The 17,871-nt window shown below is 37.7% G+C and overlaps 2 protein-coding genes across 5 annotated transcripts in view; one reads left to right on the top strand and one right to left on the bottom strand.

Annotated features, from left to right (window-relative positions):
* Window positions 1-17,148, bottom strand: part of LOC106095665 (phosphatidylinositol 4-phosphate 3-kinase C2 domain-containing subunit beta) — a 191,114-nt gene extending 173,966 nt beyond the window's left edge. The window contains exon 1 of the mRNA XM_059363655.1: window positions 17,025-17,148. The gene's annotated coding sequence lies outside the window, so the exon portion shown is untranslated. The remainder of the gene's footprint in view (window positions 1-17,024) is intronic.
* LOC106094398 (transmembrane protein 64) overlaps window positions 1-17,871 on the top strand; it is a 101,277-nt gene that overhangs the window by 28,339 nt on the left and 55,067 nt on the right. The gene's annotated exons all lie outside the window — the stretch shown is intronic.

Genomic DNA, 17,871 nt, shown 5'->3' with positions numbered 1-17,871 from the left:
TTAGCTAAGTGTTTGCTTTTATTTTTTGTTTTTTTGGAAGAGGCAACAGAAAGCGTTTCGAAAATGTTTAACGAAATTCTAGTCACGTTTTCGCATTTAGTTTTCATCCACACTCTTTCTATGTTAATTTCCAGTCAACCAGTCCTGACTTCAATAACGAAAAGATTTTATGCCCACCACCATAGGGTGGGGGCATACTGCTCTAGTCATTCCGTTTGTAACACCTCGATATATTGATCTGCAACTCTATACAGTATATATATTCTAGTTCGTCTGGACATTCTGAGTTTATCTATCCGTCCGTTCGTCTGTCGAAATCACGATAGCGATCGAACGCGTAAAGCAAGTCGCTTGCACAATTTTGCACAGATACCTATTTGTGATGTAGGTCATTGAGGATTGCAAATGGCCCATATCGGTTCAGATTTGAAAATAGCCCCCCGATTTGACTTCTCGAGCCCCTGGAAGCCTCAATTTTCCTCCGATTTGGCTGAAATTTGGAATAAAGGCTTGAGTTATGACCTCTAACAGATATAGCAGCCATATAAACCGATCCCTAGATTTGACTTCTTAAGCCCTCAGAAGCCTCAATTTTCATCCGATTTGGCTGAAATTTGGAATAAAGACTTGTGTTATGACATTCCATATCTATGTCAAGTATGATCCGAATTCATTTGTTAAAAATCTGGGGCTCAAACCCTATTTTAAGTGGCAAATATGCAAATGCAAATTTACCCATTCCTATGGGGAACAGTGGAATCCATGGTGGTGGGTGCGGAACTTAGCACGCTTTTACTTGTTTATCCCTACTCTGGGCATGCGAGCAAGAAGATGAGACGTTGGAGCATTTCCTATTTCATTACCTAGCTTTCGCGACTAGCAGACACCGGGACACAATAACAGATATGAACTATTTTTGGGGCCTGGTATGGAAAACAATTAAAGATTTTGTAAGTATCACGGAATTCCTAACTTAGATTTTCTTTATCGAGGTTACTTTTTAGTTTTTAGAGCGCACAACAAGCCAACTACTGGCTTAGGTGAATGTCCATAGTGACATAGGGCGGTTTAATATCCACAATCTATTTTCAACCTAACCTAACCTACTCTGACCTTTATGTTCTCTTGCTCTTGATTAGTCGCATGCCCACAGGTCCGGTTTTCTCTATTTTTCCCGCTTTGGCCTGGCAAAAGTGGGTGTTTATCATAATCTTTACCATATCCTACAAAGTATTTATACTTTATGTCACATGTTGTCCTACAGTATTTCGGTTTGGATATGGGTTTTCGAGAGAAACTTCCCCTCTCAATATAGTAGCCGTAATTCTGGCAACATTTCTGTCAATGAATTTGACGCTAGAGAGGAGGAGACCAGACACCAGACTCTTTGCCATCTCTCGAAGTGCTGAAGGTAAAATTGCTTTCATTTGAGTTCCATATTGCCACGGTTAGTAAATAAGTCCTGTTTGGGGGTGTTTTGGGGAAGGGGTGGTCCCCCAGAAAGTTGATCCCACATTTGGATATCAAATTCGTATTTTACACTCAAATACCTTCTTTTTAAGCCCCATATTGTCATGGCCAGTAAATAAGACCTGTTTGGGGGGTGTTTGGTGGAAGGGGTGGACTCCCAGAATCATATCAGATTCGTTTTCTAATCTTAAATACCTTTCATTTGTTTCCCATATTATCGTGATTGGTGTATGTATATATTTGGTAGATTTTGGGTGAAAAGTATTGGAGACTATACAACGAATATCGTATTAACATTTGGGTCCAAGTACACAGTGGGCATCCCCAACCCAAAAACTCCTCTAAACAGATTTATTCGACGTTCATGTCAATATGGTCCGCAAATGAAACGTATTCGACAGTAGATTAAAAATATGGCATACAAAATTAGTTCCAAGTAATGGGAGATCGCCCCTTCCCCAAGTACCCACAAACGGGCATATTAGCCGACCATGTCTATATGGGACTCAAATGAAAGGTATTTGGGAGCAGATTAAAAATATGACAATAAAATTTGTGTTCATTTCTAGGTAGCGATTTTGCTTTCAAAAATAAGTCAAATAGGTTGATTATGACATATGGGACTCAAATGCAAGGTTTTTGAGAGTATTCAATTTTGGAGCCTAGGGTTTTGGGGTACGCCCTACAGCCATTTCGAAGTTTTTTTTTGCATTCTCACAAAACATGGTTTCTATTGTTGGGGTCGGGTGCCTCGGGGGCCATCCAAAACCCGCCAAATGGGTATATAGACCAATCACGACAATGTAGAGCTCAGACGAAAGTTGCTTGATATACAATTGAAGAGCCATGTGTTTGAGGAACTGCCCCACCCGAAAACACATGCTAATTTTATAAAAGCTATTTGATGTTAAAATTGTTTGATTTTGGGGAAATTGATAAGGGACTTTTTTTATAGCCCAGTCCGAATGGTGTGTCCCAGTACGACAACTCTTTGGCGAATTTTTTTAAAATGAGCATGCATGGCAAATGTCGGCAGCATTAAGAGGGGATCAGCACCGCTTTAAATTTTGTCCGATGTTATCGCCAGGATTTGAACGCAGGCGTTCAGCGTTAAAGGCGGACATAGGCTACAGTGGCACGAATTCGATATACACATTCAGGGCGAAGTGTTCCAACCCTAAAAAGATATTAGAGAGTTAAAGAAGGTGCAGAGGAGCGGGCCCGGTTCGGCTAGTTTTACATATTGATGACCTCTGTCGATGTTTGGATTTCAGATCATGTAAACTATTCTTTTGTGCTGATGACGTTTCCCTAGCTATTTATTTCTTCTATCGGCAGTTCGATTTTGTCGTTAGAGAATATCATAAAGAGCGCATTGAAAAACGTATTACGTTGGACTTGTGATAATTCTTTTACGAACAGTGTCATTACCTTTCTTGATAAGATGAAATGCTTAGGTCTTCTTATTGATTTCTAACTTACGTTTAGATCTCACATGGACGCAGTTTCTTGTAGAGTATGGAGCTCATTAAGAAGAATTTATTCAGCTGAAATTGTTTGCCTCTTCCCGTTAGCACATAGTATTCTAATGTCGCAAGTTTTGTATGATCTGGAAGTATTTTCTGCTACTATTGAGGAAAATGCACTTTTCTGACTTTGTAAAGATTCGTTAATTCCGTGTCTAATATAACACAATCAAGACTAACACACCTACTATCATAGTATGAAGATTTGTTCTCAGTAGATTGATGCGGAACCCGCAAATATTGATTTCAAGAATGCGAAGTATGATCTACATGAGATCGATTCTTGTAAGGATTGCTAGGTGTTGGAATGTTTTGCCTTAAGCATTGCGTATATTTTCGCATTCTAATAATGTATTGGGTTGCCCAAAAAGTAATTGCGGATTTTAAAAAAAAAAGTAAATGCATTTTTAATAAAACTTAGAATGAACTTTAATCAAATATACTTTTTTTACACTTTTTTTCTAAAGCAAGCTAAATGTTACAGCTGATAACTGACAGAAGAAAGAATGCAATTACAGAGTCACAAGTTGTGAAAAAATTTGTCAACGCCGACTATATGAAAAATCCGCAATTACTTTTTGGGCAACCCAATAATTAAAAGAGATTTTAATAACATTTTTTTTGTGAATGAGGCCGTACCTACTGATTTAGTTGTAACTCAAATTTTGAAAGGAACAACGGGCAATAATGATTTGAATGGGGTGAAAAAATCTTATCTAAAATAATTTAAATCTAGACAAGCCATAATGAACTTTTTAGCAAATTTTTTCCACTTTATTTAGGGAATTACTTTCTAATGAATCACATTCGTGTCCAATGGTCAACAAAGGCATATTTTTCATTCAATTTTTTATCAACATTTTTGTGCGAATTTCTTTAAAATATATCACTTGAAAAGATAAGACTAAACCACCTACCTTCCTTAAAGTTCCCGTTCAGAAAATATTCTTTTTATTATTAATTTATTATGTTTATATGTTAGCTGTGTTTTATTGAGTACCTATGTTGAAATGTAATAATGCTCTGTGGGGTGTTTTTTTACACTGGTGAGAAAAAATTTACATTTTTCTGCGCCAAATGGTAATTTTCTCGCTATGCAAATTTTTATTTCTGTCAGAGCAAAAACAAGCCAAGCTGTTTTAAATAATCAACATTTATTGAAAATCACCCATGACTTGCTTAATAAGAATTGTTTAATTAACATGCAATAAGAACAATTAAATACTTGGGCATTGTTCACAGTATTCAACTCCGATTATATGTATTTTTGAACGCCGTCTATATCGGGCTATAGCCCTATAAAGCCTCCATATAAACCAATCTCCTGAATTTATTTCTTGGGCTTCTAGAGGAAGCAATTCTTATCAGAGTTGGCTGAAATCTTGCAAATCGGACTCTTTTATGACCTTCATCATTCCTCTAAAAAGTAATATCTCAATGCGGGGCTATAAACCCCATATAAACCGATCTCCCGATTGTAATTCTTGAGCCCCTAGAGGGCGCCATTCTTATACAGTTGGGGGGAAATTTTGCATTATTTCTCCTAACACCTCTTGATTTTACTCCTTAAGCGTCTAGATGGCGTTATTATTGTTTGATTTGACCGAAAGTTTTGTATAGTGGCTACTCCTATAACTTCCAACAACCATGCCAAGTATGGCCTGAATCCGTGTATATTGCTCCTATGTAAAGAGATCATCCGACTTTACTTGTTAAGTATATACCGGAAGCAATTCCTAAAAAATTTAAAAAAAAAAACAAGTAAAAACGTATTAAGTTCGGCCGTGCCGAACTTTGCATATCCACCACTATGGATATATTTATTATCCTATTCTATTAAAAATCTACTTTATCTATATTAACGTCCAAGCATGGGCCGATTTGGATCATTGTCGGTACAGATACCGAGAAGTGTATATAAGTCACAGGTTAAAACTTCAAGGAAATCAGGTAATAAATGAGAATTTTATGGCTAAAGATCCCAGATCTGCTGATCGGTGCATATGGCAGCTATATCCAAACATGGACCATACGCGATTCGGATATCGGGTGACCTAGTTCAATTCCATGTTTCAAATTTATATCAAAGTATGGTCCGATCTTGAACAAATTTGATTCGGACAACGGGAAATCTAGTCCAACTCTCTGCTCTAAATTTCAGCGAAATAGGAAAATATGGCTTTTTATGGGGCTAACAATCAAAATCGGTAGATCGGTCTAAAAAGCAGCTATATCAAAATTTAGTTCGATTTGGACTATGTTCAGTGTAACTCACTATTTCAAATTTCACCGAAATCGGGTAACAAATGTAGCTTTTTATGGGCTTAAAACTTTAATTCGACAGATCGATCTGTAATACAGCTATAGATATAGCTGTATTACAAATATTGTCCGATCTCTGGACTATGTTCAGGTCGGACGTTTACGAGGTACAATGCCATGCACGGTCATTTAAAAATTGTTCCCCAAAGAGGTGTCGCACTGCGGGACTCCGTTCGGACTCGGCTTTAAAAAAAGTGTTCCTTATCATTGAGTTTAAACTTCAATCGGAAAGCACACTTTGATGTGTGAGAATTGCCCATTTCTCGGTTCCTGGTGGTAATGTTATTCCTTAGGGTAATGTTCTCATTAGGGGAGGGATAGCACCTCAGACATTTCGGCTCAAATATGGATATAAAATTCGTGCTGCACTTCCAAATTCCCTTTAATTTGAGCCCCATATTGCCATGACCGATAAATATGAATCGTTTGGTGGGTGTTTTGGGGTGGGGCGGCCACCGGCACTTTGAACAGAAAATAGATACCAAACTCGTTCTTTACTTGGGTACTTGGACCTCAATTTTAGTACCATATTCGATTTCTGGTTTCCAATACCTTTTATTTGCCGATATCAAAAAATTATATAGCCTATGTTTCCTTCTAGACAAACGTACGCAATCTATGAACATTTTAAAAAATCGGTTCAGCCAAGACCAAATTAATAATGGGTTTAATGGCGTTTTTGAGGCGTGGCGTGACCCCCTATACTTTGATCTGATTTTGTATGCCAGATTCGAAATCTACTCCCGAATACCTTTCATTTGAGCTCTATATTGAAATGAACGACCAATATGTCTGTTTGGAGGAGTTTTGGGGTTAGGCTGGACCGATGGGTACTTGACTCAAATTTTAATACCATATTCGTATTCTACTCTCCAATACCTTTCATTTGATACCTATATTGTCCCGATCGGTCCACTTTTGATTTTGGGTTGTGTTTTTGGCATAAGGGGGAGGGTCCTTCCGCCTTGCGATACCGAAAAATTATATAGCCTATGTTTCCTTCCAGACCAACCTATACAATATACGAAAATTTCAAGAAAATCGGTTCTGTCGTTTTTCAGTCTATACGGAACAAACAAACCGAGTCCCATGCCCAAAATGGGCACATTAGCCAATCACGGCTAATGTGCCCATTTTGGCCATTTTTGTGGGGGTGGGGTGACCCCCTGTACTTCGACATCAATTTGTATACCAGATTTGTTATCTACTCCCGCATACATTTCATTTGATACCCATATTGTCCTTATCGGTCAACTTTGGATTTTGGGTGGTGTTTTTGGGGTAACGGTGGAGGGCCCGCCCCTTCCGTTATCAATAAATTATAAAGCCTATTTCTACTTCCTGTCCATATTCGTAATCTACTCCCGAATACCTTTTATTTGAGTCCCATGTTGTCATGATCGTCAAATAAACCAATTTTAAGGGATTTTGGGCTGGGGCGGCCCCTCAGGTACTTGGACCCAACTTTTATTATGAAATTCGTACTATACTCTTGAATACCTTTCATTTGAATCTCATATTTTCCCGATTGTCCCGATCGCTTGAAATTTTCGACGGATACCAAATATTGATGTAGGTCGTTGGGGATTGCAAATTGGCCATTTCGGTTCAGACTTGACTTCTTGAGCCCTTACAAGCCGCAATTTTTGCATGTAGTGTTTTGTCATGACTTCAAATAACTGTGCTTAGTACGGTCCAAATCGGTCCAAATCGGTCTATAACCTGATATAGCTCCCATACAAACCGATCTCCCGATTTGACTTCTTGAGCCCTTGCAAGCCGCAATTTTTGTCCGATTTTGGCTGAAGTTTTGCATGTAATGTTCTGTAGTGACCTCTTAACAACCGTGCCAAGTTCGGTTCAAATCGGTCTATAACCTGATATAGGTCCCATATAAACCGATCTCCCGATGTGACTTCTTGAGCCCTTACAAGCCGCAATTTTTGCATGTAGTGTTCTGTTATGACTTCAAATAACTGTGCTTAGTACGGTCCAAATCGGTCTATAACCTGAAATAGCTCCCATACAAACCGTTCTCCTGATTTGACTTCTTGAGCCCTTGCAAGCCGCAATTTTTGTTCGATTTGGCTGAAATTTTGCATGTAGTGTTCTGTTATAACTTCCAACAAGTGTGCCAAGTGCGGTTCAAATCGGTCTAAAACCTGATATAGCTCCCATATAAACCGATATCCCGATTTGACTTCTTGAACTCTTACAAGCCGTAATTTTTATCCAATCTGGCTGAAATGTTGCATGCGGTGTTCCGTTATCACTTCCAACAACTGTGCCAAGTACGGTTCAAATTGATCTTTAGCCTGATATAGCTCCCAAATAAACCGATCTCCCGATTTGACTTCTTGAAGCCGTAATTTTTATCCAATGTGGCAATGTGGCACTTCCAACAACTGTGCCAAGTACGGTTCGTATACGCCTATAACCTGATATAGCTCCCATATAAACCGATATCCCGATTTGACTTCTTGAGTCCTTCCAAGCCGTAATTTTGTCCAAAATTTTGCATGCGGTGTTATGTTACGACTTCCATAAACTGTGCCAAATCAAAATCAGTCTATAAATCAATATAAACCGGTCTCTCGTTCGGTTCCTAGAAGCTTTAAATTTTGCTGGTTTGACAGAAGTTTGCTATGTCGAATAAAATTATGCCCTTCAACTAATTTATTTTGTATACATTTTTAGCAGAATCCATGGTAGTGGGTTCCTAAGATTTGGCCCAGCCGAAATTAGCACTCTTTTACTTGTTTGCGTTATATTTTTGTCCTTCACGGCTTATCAATCCAGTACTATTGGGTTGCCCAAAAAGTAATTGCGGATTTTTCATATAGTCGGCGTTGACAAATTTTTTCACAGCTTGTGACTCTGTAATTGCATTCTTTCTTCTGTCAGTTATCAGCTGTTACTTTTAGCTTGCTTTAGAAAAAAAGTGTAAAAAAAGTATATTTGATTAAAGTTCATTCTAAGTTTTATTAAAGATGCATTTACTTTCTTTTAAAAAATCCGCAATTACTTTTTGGGCAACCCAATAAAATAAAACACAGCAATTATTTCACTAATGCTTCCTATTTCCACCAGGCAGAAAATAGAAATTAATCTATTTATTACTTGGTTTTAGCGTGCTTGTATTCAAAATAATAATCATAACAATAAGAAAGGGAAATCACTTTGTCTCGAATGGAAACTCGAATCGAAATAGTAGCTCCGGTAGCTGGAGGTGTCAAACAATGGCAAATGGTATTTATTGTTGAGATTATGACGACGTCTGTTACTTTCATTTGTTTTGCCGATAAAAGGCTTTTATTTATCAGTAATTAACACTCAATAAAACAAGAATTCTGTTCAACTAGCAATGTTACATACAGGGGAAAAAATATACATATACGAAAATTATTTTTCTCAAAATGTTTAGTTGATGTTGATTTGTTTTTTTGGGGACTCAAGCAAACCTCAAATGGTCAGATATATTCGACTTTAATTTCTATATCCACCATCGAAGGAAGAGTGTATATTCACTTTGTCATGCCGTTTGGAACACATCGAAATCTCCAATTCCGACCCTATAAAATATATATATTCTTGATCGTCGTAAAAATCTAAGACTATCTAGCCATGTCCGTCTGTCTGTTGAAGTCACGCTACAGTCTTCAAAAACAGAGATATTGAGCTGAAATTTTGCACAGATTCTTTTTTTGTATCCATAGGCAGGTTATGTTCGAAAATGGGTTATATCGGACTATATATTGATTTAGCCCCCATATAGAGCGATCTGCCGATTTAAAGTCTTAGGCCTATTTGAGCTACATTTGTTATCCGATCTCGCTGAAATTTGGATCAGTGAGTTGTGTTAAGTCTCTCGACTTACTTGACCATAAAAGGCGCATTTATTGTCCGATTTCACCGAAATTTGGGACAGTAACTTATGTCTCGACATCTTTATTTAATTTGGCCCAGTTTAGTCCAGATTTGGATATAGTTGTCATTTAGACCGAACTCTCGATTTAAGGTCCGGGGCCCATAATAGGCGCATTTATTGTCCGATTTCGCAGAAATTTGGCACAGCAATTTGTGTTAGGGCCCAGATCGGTCCAGATTTGGATATAGCTGCTATATAGACCGATCTCTCGATTTAAAATCTTGGCCCCATAAAAGGGGCTGAAATTTGACTCAGTGACATATCTTAGGCTTTTCGACATCCGTGTCTTTTATGGTTCAGAATCGTTCTATATTTGGACATAGGCCAATATTTTGTTCTACAACATTGAAAAGTGACTGTATTTATTAGGCCACTCAATGGCCTTCCGTGCGGAATTTGGTCCAAATCGAATCACATTTCGATAAAGCTGTTATGGGTGCATAAATTATGCATTTTTCAACGGATTATGACGAGAGGTGGTTTACATGTATACTCGAGGGGTTGGGTATCCAAAGTTCGTCACGGCCCCAGCAGAAAATATTGCACCCCTGGATGAAATTGTGTAAGTTAAAACTATTGTGACATTAGCATACACAGTTACTTCCTGCATGCATGATTTTTGTGGGCAATGTCCCACTTAAATGCGATTGTTTAAAGATCCAAAATGCGCTTCTTGTTTAACATCAAAAATGGATGAATTAGCAGCACAAATTTAATTTTCCTTTTTCATGCAAGTAAAGTTTTCCATAAAAACACCGTTTTCTGCGATTAATGCCCCATGAAATAAATGAATAAATGAATGAAAAATAAATTGTCATTAACATACAAAGCTCAGTCTCAGATGGCGTTTAATAGTAACTAATTTAAAATATAAATGAAATAAAATAAAAGTATTTAAATTGGAATTCAGTCTCAAAATCATTTAAGAATACTGCGTGAAAAAGTATAAAACAACAACAAAAGATAAAACACAACACGCGCAATAAGCTTTTTGCCCGAGTTCGCAAATTCATTTGAAGATATTAAACTCTCTTTAAAGCACGCGGATAAAGATCGGGCCAATTTCTAGCTTTCGTGAAGCACGAATTGTTTTACTTGATCATCGTTCAATGAGCTCAAAACACTATTAGCATACACAATCGCTGATCAGAAGAAAAACAAATTCGTCTTCACCATACTTTGAAGCCATGTTTCATGCATACCCTTCAATGAATACTTTTTTTGAATACTTTTTTTGTTCTGTTTTTGGTGTTATTATATAAAATTGCATGTTTTGCGCTAATTAAATTTATTTTTTGAATTTATTTTAAAACATATTACGAAAAATAAACTATTGCATAAAACTGCATTATTTGTTTACTTTAAATTTTCTTCAATTACCCAAAATAAGTGAATTTATTATCAATTTTGCTAATGATGAATACTTTTTTTGACCGCTGTATGTAATAGATTACTGCACAAAAGTATGTTCAGACCATATTTTTTTTTGTAAATTTTTTAAAGAATATCACTTTACATTTTATTATAGTTTCATGCATACTTATTGAGCCTTCAAAATGCGCATTAGTATGCTAGAATATTTTCGACGGGAACATTTTTTAGCTGGGGCCGAACTAAATGTTTTTTTACTTTTCTTATGGTCAAAATATGCATTACATGATTGGACCAGAAATTTATATAGCAGCCCTAATAATTGTTATTTATTTGAAAGACAATGAATGCAAAGGCGATAAAAATTCTTTTTTTTTTAACAGGTTGGCTCAAGTTGAAAAACTTCGTTCACGCTTTTAATGAATGCCAAATTTTCACTTAGTGAAGAACTTAATACCCACCTTAACTGGCAAACGAACGACTTTTAGTATAATTTTGTGCAAATTTTTGATTATTGGGGATTGCTGCGTAAGATTACTATATCTTCTCAATTAACTTAAAAGTTTACGAGAAAACCAAATATGTTAATAGCAGGTTTATACACTCGATAAATTAATGTACCAGTTATAGTTTTCGCAAACTTTTTTCTACGCGAGACAGACCTTTATTTAGATTTTTAGTATTTTCAAATGTAAAGCGATTAAATCGATTTAATCGTGGCCCAGAGGTTAGGATGTCGGCCTATGACTCCGAACGCCTGGGTTCATATCCCGGCGTGAACATCAGAAAATTTTTCAATGGTGGTTATCCTCTTACTAATGTTGACTACATTTGTGAGGTACTTTGCCTGTATCAAGTGGCGTCGCTATGCGCCACGCCGTTCAGGCTCGGCATTAAAAAGAAGGACCCTAATCATTGAGCTTTAATTTTAATCGCCCTGGCCTCATTGAGAGAAGTATCATCTGTTACTAAATGAAATGTTCATGGGTCATTTAGTAGATTGATTTTCTACAAAATATTTAATGCGATCCTGAAATAGTTGAAGATTTTGTTCCATTATTTTCTGCAACCATATTTTTTCGCTATTCATTATAAAATGTAGACTCATTAGAAATATGCTTTCCCTTGAAGGTGTTTCATGTCCTTTTATTGGTATTTCTCTATTATTGCAAAGTTATTTCTTTCCCTTAATGAGAAGGTAATCGATGGGTATTATAAATGCATGGCATTGATAGTCTACCGTCAACAAAGTACTAACAACTAAACCAAAAGTTATCAAGTCAATGTTATACAAAGGATATTCACATACCAAGAAAAGGGTGAACAACAGCACGTGCAAAAAAAAAACATTTTTCAAGGTAAGACCCGCCGTTAGTCCTCCTTTTGTGACAAAGTTTGTCAAGTAAATGTCAGCAAAGTTACCTTCAAGTGACATAACAAGAATTGAGCAGGTAGTACGATACTATTTCTAATATAAATCTCCCCATGAAATTGTCTATGAATTATTTTAAAAAAAAAGGTGGGTGGTCGACATTGGGTAATGTGGTGGCTTAAGCTATTGCGTTCTTCTCTGGGTGTTGTAAGAGGTACCTTGAAGAGTTGTTCTTAGATAGGGGTGTTTAGCCGACATACTGTAGGAAGTGATTTAACAAGTGTTTACACGGTTGTGTTTGATATTCTTGAAAGAAGATTTTAAGTTAAACAAGTAAAAAGGCTTTAAGTTCGACCGGGCCGAACTTTGAATGTCCACCATCTCGGATATATAGATTAACCACCTTTTGTCATAATACGATGAAAAATGCAGCATTTATGAACCCATAGCGGCTATATCTTAATATAGTACGATCTCCATCATATTCAGGAAGGCTATGTAAGGGTCTAACACCACTTATTGTACCAAATTCATCGGTTGAAAATTCACCTTTTATGTGCCTAAAAACTAAGATCGGAAGTTCAGTATATGTATATGCCAGCTATATCCAAATATAGATCGATCTGAACCATATCGAAAACTAATGTCGAGGAGCCTCACACATCCAACTGTATAGAAATTTCAGCGAAATCGTGTTGTAAACGTGCTATTATTGTTCCAAGACCTTAAATGGGGAGATCTTAATCTGTACCGATCCGCACTGTATTGAACAAGGATGTCGAGGAGCCTAACACAACTCGCTATATCAAATTTCTTCGAAATCGGTCAATAAATGGACTTATTATGGGCCCAAAAACTTAAATCAAGAGATCGGTCTATATGGCAGCTATATCTAAATCTGAACCGATCTGGGTCAAATTAAACAAGGATGTCGAGAGGCCTTACATAACTCACTGCCCAAAATTCAGCAAAATCAGACAATAAATGCGTTCAAGAGCTTAAATCGAGAGATCGGTCTATATGGCAGTTATATGTAAATCTGGACCGATCTAGCTCAAATAAAACAAGGATGAATTTATTAACAGATTTCAGCGAAATCTGTTGATAAACTTCAAACTTTGCCTGCCTGTGGACAAAAAAAGAGTCTGTTCAGCTCAATATCTCTTTTTAAAGACTGTAGTGTGATTTCAACAGACAGACGAATAGACGGACAGACATTGCTAGATGGTCTTAGATTTGTTCGACGATCAAGAATTAACATATATTCTTTATAGGGTCGGAAATGGGTAGGTTAGATTAGGTTAGGTTTAAGTGGCTGTCTGCCATCAGACTCACTTAGATGTTTTCGTTCATTGTGATACCACAGGAACAGAAGAAGGAAGATGCCTTCTAGTTCCTACCGTTAAACCATCTAGATCGCTTTAAAAAGTCCAATAACTGGCGAATGTTCACATCCTCTAAATCATACAGGTTCTCCATGAAATGAGAACCTAAAGTCGAAGTCCTTCTGACTGCTAGTGCGGGACACACACACAGAAGGTGTTCTGTAGGCTCTTCTTCTTCAATATCCTCACAGCTTCTTCAAAAGCCATTGCTGACAACCTTCAGTCTGCCATCATGTTTTTCGATTAGACAGTGACCTGTCATGAGTGACACAATGACTGAGACGTCTGTTCTGCCAATGACAGTCTTCAAGTCTAGATTAGGCCACATAGTTTTGGAATGCTCACAGCCCCCTCTTTGTGACCATCTATCATTTGTTGTCCTTCGGGCCTGGTCCTGAAAACTTAACTTACCTGTCGCTAGAGGCATACCCACAGATTCCAGTTTCCCTGGAATGTATAGGGTAGTTCCTAGTCTTGCAAGCTCGTCCGATTTGCAATTCCCTGGGATATCTCTGTGGCCCGGCACCCAGAACAGGTGATTTTTGAACTGTTCAGCCATCTCGTTGACAGATCTGCGACAGTCGAGGGCGGTTTTTGTGTTCAGAAATACGTTCTCCAGGAATTTAATGGCTGTCTGAGTAAATATTTATGCCAATCGTCGTTATGACATTATATCTTAGCCATTCCACCACTTCCTTAATTGCAAGGATATTCGCTTGATACACACTGCAGTGATCGGGTAACCTTTTCGATATGACCAGTTCTAGATCTTAAGAGTACACCCCAAAGCCCACCTGGTCGTATAGTTTGGAACTATCCGTATAGAAGTTTATGTAACTTCTGTTACGATTCTATCAGAAATAGTGTTGCAGTACTTTTTATCAAAAAGCGGCTCAGGTAAGGTGTAATCCACACTGCCTAGAAAATCCCTTAGCCTCACGGCAGTGGTCGCAGCAATTTGCCTAGGCACAATGACCAGAGGCATAAGATGTAGCATTAAATTCAGTGCATCAGATTGTGTCGTCCTCAGTGCGGCTGTGATGCACAAACTAGCCATCCTTGGATCCGGTTGACTTTTAAAGCGCCGGCCACCAGACCACAACGAGTGTATGACATGCGGTTTAAACCCCCAAATTTTGCCAATGGGTCTCTTGCAGACTTGTAGGGCAGGAGTTGTCTTTCTTGCCTTCTCCAAAATGTTGGATTTTAAGTTCATTTTCCTGTCCACCACAACACCCATATATTGCGCTTTCTGTAAATGAAACATGCTCTCCTCCTAAGGAGACAGGTGCCACTGTAGGTAACTTGTATCTCCTGCTGAAAAGAACGACTTCTGTCTTGCACGGATTTACGCCTAGACCACTTTCGGTAGCCCACTTCGCTGTTGCACGTAGAGCTTTCTGAAGTATGTATTTTAGAGTGCTGGGAAACTTTCCCCTAACAGCATTTGCCACGTCATCAGCATACGCTGACCACTTCGACACATTTTACTACCAGGGACAATAATATATTATTCCAAAGTAGAGGAGGCAGCACAACTCCTTGAGGTGTTCCTCTGCTGACCCATCTTTTTAGATACACAGATCCCAAGCTGGCCGTAATGCATATTCATGATTGACGTCGGTTTTACATTATTGAAAGCATCTTCAATGTCAAAAAATGCTACCATTGTATATTCCTTGACAGCGAGAGAATCCTCTATTTAGTCGACTAGGTCGTAAAGGGCTGTTTCAGTGGATTTGCCTTTACTATATGCATGCTGCTGCCGAGACAGGCGATCTCCAGGGATCTTTGCCCTAAGATAGGTTTCTATCAACCTCTCAAGAGGCTTCAGGATAAAGTATGACAAACTAATAAGACGGAAATATGTCGCCTTCGTGTGGTAAGATTTTCCTGTTTTCGGAGTGAAAATTACCTTCGTGTCCCTCCATCCCACAGGTATATATGATATGCCCCCATATATACCGATCCCCGGATTTGATTTCTTTAGTCCTTAGAAGCCTCAATTTTCATCCGATTTGGGTGAAAATTGGAACAAAGACGTGAGTTATGACTTTCAACATCCACGCCATGTATGATCCGAATCGGTCTATATACAGATATAGCCCCCATACAAACCGACTCCGGATTAAACTTTCTCAGCGCTTAGAAGCCCTATGAACATAGACTTGAGTTATGACTTTCAACATCCATGACATGTATGATCCGAATCGGTCTATAAACAGATATGCAAATTGCAAATTTTGCCCATGAAAATTCCACTAAGGAACAGGGGCAAACTTCTCACATATCGATGAGTGCAGTCCGATTCAAGTTTAAGCTCAATGATAAGGGACCTCCTTGTTATAGCCGAGTCCGAACGGCGAGCCGCAGTGCGACACCTCTTTGGAGAGAAGTTTTACATGGCATACTACCTCACAAATGTCGCCAGCATTAGGAGGGAAAAACCACCGCTGAAAATTTTTTTCTGATGGTCTCGCCAGGATTCGAACCCAGGCGTTCAGCGTCATAGGCGGACATGCTAACCTCTGCCCTACGGTGGCCTCCTAAACAGATATAGACCCCATATAAACCGATCCCCGTATTTGACTTTTTCAGCCCTTAAAGCCCAAATTTTCACCTGATGTGGTTGAAATTTGGCCCAAACACCTATCTTATAACTTACAACATCCAGGCCAAGATTTATCCGAATCGGTCAGTATGGTAATATAGGCCTCCTAATTACCCATATCCCCATATGACTTGTGACATGACTCCCGATATGACAAAAATAATTCATATACAAAAATTAGTTAATAAGGGTAAATTTTTAGCGGAAGTCATGGTGGTGGGTACCCAAGATTCGGCCCAACCGAACTTAGCACGCTTTTGCTTGTTACCTTTATCATTTCTTGCCGGAAGACTGAACTAATTTTAGGCCATTTAAACGGAGTGAATAGAAATTTTTACACATTTCTCACTGCGTTGACACATTACCGATAGAGCAACACAGACTTGTCTTTGATTATTCATGCTGTTATGACTTTAAATGGTTGTTTGGCTTAGAAAGTTTTTTTTTATTATACTTACACTGCCAATGTACATCCCACATGACGGCACATAAAAAGTTCCAAATTGTCATATAATGCAGTTGAGAACCAAGAGCGGGTAATAATTTTATAGGAATGGAAAACAAAGGGCGGAATCGCAATTTAACTTTTTTGGTTTCTTTGTATTACAATGACTGTGTACACTAAAGGTGGAAGGTAGATGGTTATGCATTGGCATTACGACACTTCCACATTGGCCTTAAAAGCCGCAAGACACCCAACACGAGTTGCTAATGGAAAATTTTGTTTTGGTATTTGCAGAAAGTGCAAATGTATGTAAAGGTTGGTCAATTTAATTAAGAATTTTATATAAATTCAAGGTTTTATGTAAAAATTAAATATCTATAATTTTTGTTAGTGACCAGTGATCCAGTGATTTTTGCGGGTTGTTAGGATCAATATGTTTCAAAATGCAAATAAAACAAGTTTATTTCATCCTTTTCTCGAAGTTTCGTCTATTTTTTTCCGACTTTTTCAAGAGTTTATGTAGTGAAATCTATTAACAAAAGACGCATTTTAAATATTTTGTTCTGTTTTGTTACGTTTATAGTTTTTACTTACATATGTTTACATTTGCATTATTATCTTTATTCATTAAAAAACTGGACATCACGACTCATAAATAAAAAAGTAAATAAATAAATAAAATGTAAAATATTGCAGCGAAAAATTAAAAACTAATATCACAGAACTATGTTTACGCTCTAAACTATTGCAATGGAATACTGTAGCTATGTATTATCTTTGTCCTCTTTTGTGTTCATCGACGTCTCTATCCTCTGTTGTATACGTTAACTTTCAAGAGTAACCCTCTTATTTTCATTCCTCTCTCTCTCTCTGTCAAGAAATCTGACAGCTTTTAAGTCAATGTTGTGTCCCGTCTCTTTAATGTGTTGTGGTAAAGCTGTGCTTTCTTTGCCTTTCTTGATGTCTGCTTCGTGTTCTGCCATTCGTATATTCAGTTTTAGTCGAGTGGTGCCCACATAACACATATTGCATTGTTCCCCTTCTTTGCCATTGCACGTCAATTCGTAAACTACATTGTCTAGTTGGAGTTTGTCTGCTTTGGTAGTTGTTGTTGTGAACAGCTTTTGTAGTGTGTGGTTTGATTTGTATGCGATTGTTGTTTTTCATTTTCTCTGTTTGGTACCCAAGCATTGTTCTCTGCTAATTTGGGAATATATGGTACACTGTGAAAATAAGTATTTTCCGATGATTTTTCATATTTGTATTGTTTGGGGTGAATAACATTCCAAATTAGAGTCTTTATAAGTGAAGGTGGAAAATTGTTTAATTTCAATATGGTTTCTATTTTTGCTATATTGCGTGTAATATATTGCTCGTTACTAAGGTCTATAACTTGTTTGCCATATTTGTCTTCATCCTTTTAGGTTGTGTTGAGTTGCAG

This window comes from Stomoxys calcitrans, chromosome 1, assembly GCF_963082655.1.
Source record: "Stomoxys calcitrans chromosome 1, idStoCalc2.1, whole genome shotgun sequence".
In the NCBI taxonomy this organism is placed as follows: Eukaryota; Metazoa; Arthropoda; class Insecta; order Diptera; family Muscidae; genus Stomoxys; species Stomoxys calcitrans.
Note: the sequence above shows the minus strand (reverse complement) of the source record. Positions and strands in the feature narration are given on the sequence as shown.